Source organism: Daucus carota, chromosome 6 (genome assembly GCF_001625215.2).
Source record: "Daucus carota subsp. sativus chromosome 6, DH1 v3.0, whole genome shotgun sequence".
In the NCBI taxonomy this organism is placed as follows: domain Eukaryota; kingdom Viridiplantae; phylum Streptophyta; class Magnoliopsida; order Apiales; family Apiaceae; genus Daucus; species Daucus carota.
The window spans coordinates 27,163,528-27,170,170 of record NC_030386.2 but is presented as its reverse complement, the minus strand read 5'-3'; the positions used below and the strand labels follow the sequence as shown (position 1 = coordinate 27,170,170).

General features: G+C 27.7%; 1 long non-coding RNA gene across 1 annotated transcript; it reads right to left on the bottom strand.

Moving 5' to 3' along the window:
* Positions 1 to 1,275: 1,275 nt before the first annotated feature.
* LOC108226944 (uncharacterized) lies at positions 1,276 to 2,536 on the bottom strand. Its single transcript, XR_010284037.1, has 2 exons — positions 2,453 to 2,536; positions 1,276 to 2,285 (listed from the first exon to the last, which is right to left on the bottom strand). It is a non-coding gene; the product is annotated as an uncharacterized LOC108226944 (long non-coding RNA).
* Positions 2,537 to 6,643: the final 4,107 nt, after the last annotated feature.

Sequence of the window (6,643 nt, the reverse complement as noted above, 5' to 3'; positions counted from 1 at the left end):
ACGCCCGCATCCTCCTTTATATATATATATTGATTGTTAAATATAAATATACCGAGCGTAAAAAAATTGAAATGTATAGTACAAATCTAGAAAATGATGGATTATATATAAAATACATTTATATATGTGATTATACAGATAAGTTGCAAGTATGTATGTGTTTTCATTTTTTTTTATTTTTTTATGAAAGATACGAGCTGTAAATAAAATTTAAATTGCTTATGTTCTTTTAATCCTATAGTTATTGTTTGTTATCCGAGTGACGAATTAATTTTTATCCATTCCAATTATCTTATCTAATATGAAGAATTATACGAATAATATGAATTTTTGTTTATCATTCATTAAAACCCAGCTAATATTATGTGAATAAGGATCATATTAAAATTGCGAACTATTGCTTACAATAGAGTACTTTTACAATTACAATATATTTCTTATATTAAAGTCATAATAAAATATTAATTTTTGCTTATATAAATTTAATGTGTAAAAACTATTTAAACTCATAAAATATATATTAAATAAGTAGAAATTATTAGCAAAACTTCCATCACGCAAAATAATTATTTTTAATTATCTGACCGGCTTTAAACATATTTAAGAAACTAACAAAATATTAAAAGATCTTTTTAAAATTGGGTACTTGGGACTCGTACGAGGTTAAAAGGGTGTATTGAATTGGGATTTTAAAGCATTTTTTTTGCATTTATGAAATCCGAGGGTATTGTTTGAAATCCATTAAAATCTTGAGGTATTCAATTGAGATTTTAAATTATGCTACAAAATCTGGTGGTATTCAATTGAGATATTAAATTATGCTTTAAAATCCGATGGTATTCAATTGGGAATTGAGATTGTTTAAAATCCATTAAAATCTGATGGTATTCAAATGCTGATGGATTTTTTGGATCTCATAAAATGATGGATTTTGTGGCATTCTTAAGTGTATTTTAAGTTTTTTGAAATCCCATCAAAATCAATGGGATTTTGAAGCATTGTGCTTAAATCTTATCAACTCTGCGACATTTTATCAAGAATCCGTACGAAATCAAAATCACATACAATCCATTAATATCCACAGACCGAAAACAATCCATTAAAATTCCAATCGAATACACCCCCATAAAATTGATATTTCTATAATTAAACGCATTTTCATCTTTATTTTGTCCAATTATTCCCGTGTTAGAATTTTACTATACAAAATCGTTAGTAGTAAATATGATTGCGAAAATATAAATATATACTTTTAGATAGTCGGTAATATGAGAGTTTTCCTTAATAATTGGACCTTTATTTATTTAGAAATAATAACAACTACATGCCAAGACATCAATCTTACAGAAAGATTCTGGTATGTAGGGATACATTATTATTGCAGGTTGTCCATGTGTCCATTTCATACATCCATGCACCTTACTTTTGAAAAAGAACATTCAAGGTGCTTTTCCAAAATCTTAATCAGAATGATCATTGTTATGTGTCTTGAATTTTTGCGGCGCAATTTCGAAGTCTTTGTTGAAATGATCGTTGTTGTGGGTCTTGAATTTTTGTCGAAAAGTTTCAAAATCTTTGTTGAAATGATCGTTGTTGTGGGTCTTGAATTGTTGTCGAGAAGTTTCAAAGTCTTTGTTGAACTGATCGTTGTTGTGGGTCTTGAATTTTTGTGGAGAAGTTTCAAAGTCTGTGTTGAAATGATCTTGGTTGTGGGTCTTGAATTTTTGTAGAGAAGTTTCAAAATCTTTGTTGAAATGATCGTTGTTGTGGGTCTTGAATTTTTGTGTAGAAGTTTCAAAGTCTTTGTTGAAATGATCGTTGTTGTGGGTCTTGAATTTTTGTGGAGAAGTTTCAAAGTCTTTGTTGAAATGATCGTTGTTGTGGGTCTTGAATTTTTGTGGAGAAGTTTCAAAGTCTTTGTTGAAATGAACTTGGTTGTGGGTCTTGAATTTTTGTGGAGAAGTTTCAAAATCTTTGTTGAAATGATCTTGGTTGTGGGTCTTGAATTTCTGTGGAGAAGTTTCAAAGTCTTTGTTGAAATAATCGTTGTTGTGGGTCTTGAATTTTTGTGGAGAAGTTTCAAAGTCTTTGTTCAAATGATCTTGGTTGTGGGTTTTGAATTCTTGTGGAGTAATATCAAAGTCTTTTTGGAAATCTTTCTTTTGAGATTGAAATGTTGAATCTTGACGGCGAAAATCTTTGATTGCTTCAGGTATGACATCTTCATTTCTTATCACTTTCGAGTAGTCTTGGAGGTCTTTTCTTGCAGAAGCAAAGTCCAAAATCTGATTCATTAAACAAACAAAAATATAAATTGAAATGCATTAGTAATCATGAATAAACAAAGACACACATACAAAGACAATTATATATATAATTGTATATAAGATGATTACAAGCATACCAATATTATTAACATGAAACTGAGCGGGACCAGACTGAAATCACTTACCACTAAAAGTATAATGAAAACACCAAAGAAACTTGAGAACTTCATTCTTCTCAACTAAATTGATAAGATGCAATACTATATTTTGGTATGCTATACTCTATAAACTTGGACTATATTTATAGGCATAAGGTCATTTAATACTACTTGCCTAACTACCACAAAAATATAAAAACTAATATCTTTCTCATATCTTCAGATTTTATAATCATATCTACTCGATTAAGTTATAAATGCTCAACAGTTTTCTCCCTACCAATATTAGTCTAAAGTTGAATTTTATGTAATATCCTGATATGATCATATCTACTCGATTTTATTATAAACGCCCAACAATATCAATATTATGTAATATCTTCATGTGGACTATTAGCAATAGACCCATATATCATGCAACATGTAGTGTTCATATTTTGTAATATTTTATATAAAGAATGTATTTTGTAATATTTTATATGTTGAATTGGACTGTGAGTATTTTATATAGACCATCATTGAACTTTTACCTATTATTCTATATTTCACTGATATCCATAAATATAATGATACAAATGAATATATATATATATATATATATATATATATATATATATAAAGTCGAAACATAAAAAAAATTATTTAATATTTCTAGAATTAAATAATATACTCAATAAAAATTATTAAATCAAACATGTTTATTAATTATATAAAAAATTCTTTAATTAAAAACCGCATATTATTCTATCATAAACGTATCCATGAAATAAATTAAATATTATATATATATATATAATAGAAAAAAAATATAAGTCTTCTATGTGATGTGTCTCACATGGGTTATAAGCTAATGATACGATTAAAGCCAAAACATTATTTTATTCGGTCGTTCGATTGGTATTTGAGCTAATTTGTGAGTTTTTTAAAATTATTAATGGATATTTTTTATTATCACTAAAGTACAATTGTATTTGATCTGAATTTTAAGACATTGATTATAATCTATGATTTTAATGGATTGTAGAAAATTTATGTGGAGTCTAGCAGATTTAAGGTCAAATGTCATAGAGTGAATATAGAATCCTCAAAATTTAAGCACAATCTTTCAAAGTCTTGTGGATTATATAAGAAATTTAGAAACATAAAATACATTGTTCAATCCCACGATATCCACCATTTCGCAAAGTCCAAAATAATAAGTCATCTTTTGAATACCATCAAAATCTAAATAATCTTAATTAAATACCATCATATTTTAAAGTATAATTTAAAATCATGATAGAATGTCATTAAATTCATTAGGATAATTTAGAATTCTAATCGAATATCTAGAGATTCTGATATATTTTTTAATCCGAATGCAATACACATGCATTGAAGAATGAAAAATTCTTTAAAAATCTCAATTGAATAACATCTCAGAGAATCCACCATTTCATAAAGTTTAGGAAAATACATCAGTGTCCAAATATCATCATATTCTAATGAATTTTATAGTTCTAATTGAATACCACCGGATATTTATACACAATTTTAATTTCTGATTGAAAACCATCAGATTTCTTCTGGAAAATTTAAAATTATAAATGAATATATTAAGATTCTAATACATTTTTTAAATCCAAATTAAATACACCTGAATTTTAAGTGTAAAAAAATATGTAAGAATCTTAATTAAAAAATTAAAGAGCTTAAAGAATAAATAAACTAATAAATTAGATTAAAGATAATTTGAAGAAATTGAATAAGAATATTGAAATGTATTGTAATTTGAGAAAATTTGGTTAAAAAAAGGATGGAAAGAAAAAGAAAAAAAAAAGAGGTTACAACAGAGGACTCTAATCCCTCCGTCCCATTTTATGTGACCTCATTTCCTTTCTGGGTATCATACTTACTATTTTTGAACACTACTTTTCACTATTACACCCACTATCTCTCTATTTTATACTCTTTTTTTTAAACAAATACTATTACATCTAATACTCCACTACTTTCCTCCACTATCTATTAAAATATTAATGGGTCCCACTACTTTACTCACTTTTCAACTAAACTTACTCTCTTTCGAGTATTATATAATAACAGTATATCACCAGACAAGTGCAAATATATTATATCATCAGACAAACGGAATATAAATTATGAAAACGGACGCTATCAGATATTCTCATTATATTGAACTAGTTGAGAAGCCGCGCGTTGCGGCGGCCTATAAAAATTATATTAATGATTCAATATTAATATTTATAGAATAAAATAATTTTGTAGTTGTCTATATAAACTAATTAACGTTTCAAAATTAATATTTGTAGGATAAAATAAATTTTATATTATAAAAATCTTGATGTAATACCAATACTAATATATAAAATTGTAAAATTGGACTATAATTCATGGTGAAAAAATGAAAATAAAGTTATACAGGTGATTAACAATTTAAAACACGACGAATCTTAATTTTATTTGTGTTTTTTTTGAAAAGTAATTATGTTCTTACATTGTCACCTTCCGCCAATTTTGTTGGATTGATTGTGCACAAAAACATCTAACTTAAATCCGTGAGGTTGTAGTATTGAGAGAGGGGAAGTTGTGTTTAGATGATCCAAAACCTTACGATCTGCGGGGGTATTTATAGGTGCAGGGAGGCTTGTGTGCTACTCTTTCCTATAATTAAATAATCTGAAACAAAATTAGATTAAAACTTTCAAATTACTATATTCCGTAAATAATCCGAAACAAAATCAGATTCTGATACTTGCTTCTAATATACCCGAAACTAATAAAGGTACTTTTAATTTTTGATATTTTTCATCCAAAAATTCCATAAAATTTAAAAAATAGAACGGATCGATGTGAGAGACGCCATCTACAGCCCCTCGCTTCTCCACCATATTTTCCTTTATACAAAGTTAATCATATAATAATTAACAACAACAAACATGTCCGATGAACAAAATAAATATTATAAAAGAATAACCAACAAACATACATCACTAATAGTTAATTTATTGATATCATCCATCAATATCATGTAAAGACTATATTCTTTTCCTTTGTTTGAATTTGTCGGCTCCCACATAGCGATCTATAACTACCTTTGCTTGCAACAATCTTTATTTTTTTAATACTATATAAACAGCATTCACTTATCGTTGCATAAGAACAGCACCACCGAGTTAGAAATCAAGTAAGAGAACTATCACCAGAGAGAGGTAGAGTTGTGGTATAGAGAGAGGAGGTTGTGTTTAGATGGTTCAAAACCCTACAATATATAGGGGTATTTATATGTGTGCTACTCTTTCCCATAATTAAATAATTTAAAACAAAATCAGATTAAAACTTTCAAACTACTATATTCCATAAATAATTTGAAACAAAATCAGATTAAAACTTTCAAACTACTATATTCCATAAATAATCTGAAACAAAATCAGATTCTGAAACTTGCTTCTAATACACCCGAAACTAAAAAAGGTAGTTCTAATTATTGATATTTTACATCCAAAAATCCGAGAAAATTAGAAAAACGGAATGGAGCGATGTGAGAGGCGCTATATTCCATAAATAATCTGAAACAAAATCAGATTAAAACTTTCAAACTACTATATTCCATATATAATCTGAAACAAAATCAGATTCTGAAACTTGCTTCTAATACACCCGAAACTAAAAAAAGTAATTCTAATTATTGATATTTTACATCCAAAAATCCGAGAAAATTAGAAAAACAGAATGAAGCGATGTGAGAGGCGCCACCTACACGCCACTCGCTTCTCCTTTATATAAGTATATTGATGATTGGTTCCTTCAGGTGGAGTTTTTAGAATGATACCACAAAAAAGATACCCTTGCCTAGAATACGATCTACACAACCTCAAACACAGCTATCTATCTTAAAGCTTGATCGGGCAGCTGCTAGAGTCATGACAACCAGTTTTTGAGTCGGAAGGTTCATGGACGGCTCTGAGATGGAAGATGGCCATGCAGTCTTAAAAAAGATTTCATGCGGTCTTAAAAAAAATTTACTCTTGTAAAAAAAAATCAACTAACTCGTTTCAGTATCTAACAAAAAAAAGATAATTCATGACTTAAAAATTATTCTTTTCATTTTTTTTTACTAACAAAATCATCAATCAAGCCTTCGAAATTAGAATTTGCAAGCATATCTCTCTCGATTGATAACATAGTCAACTCATTCAACTATTCTTGCGACATCCT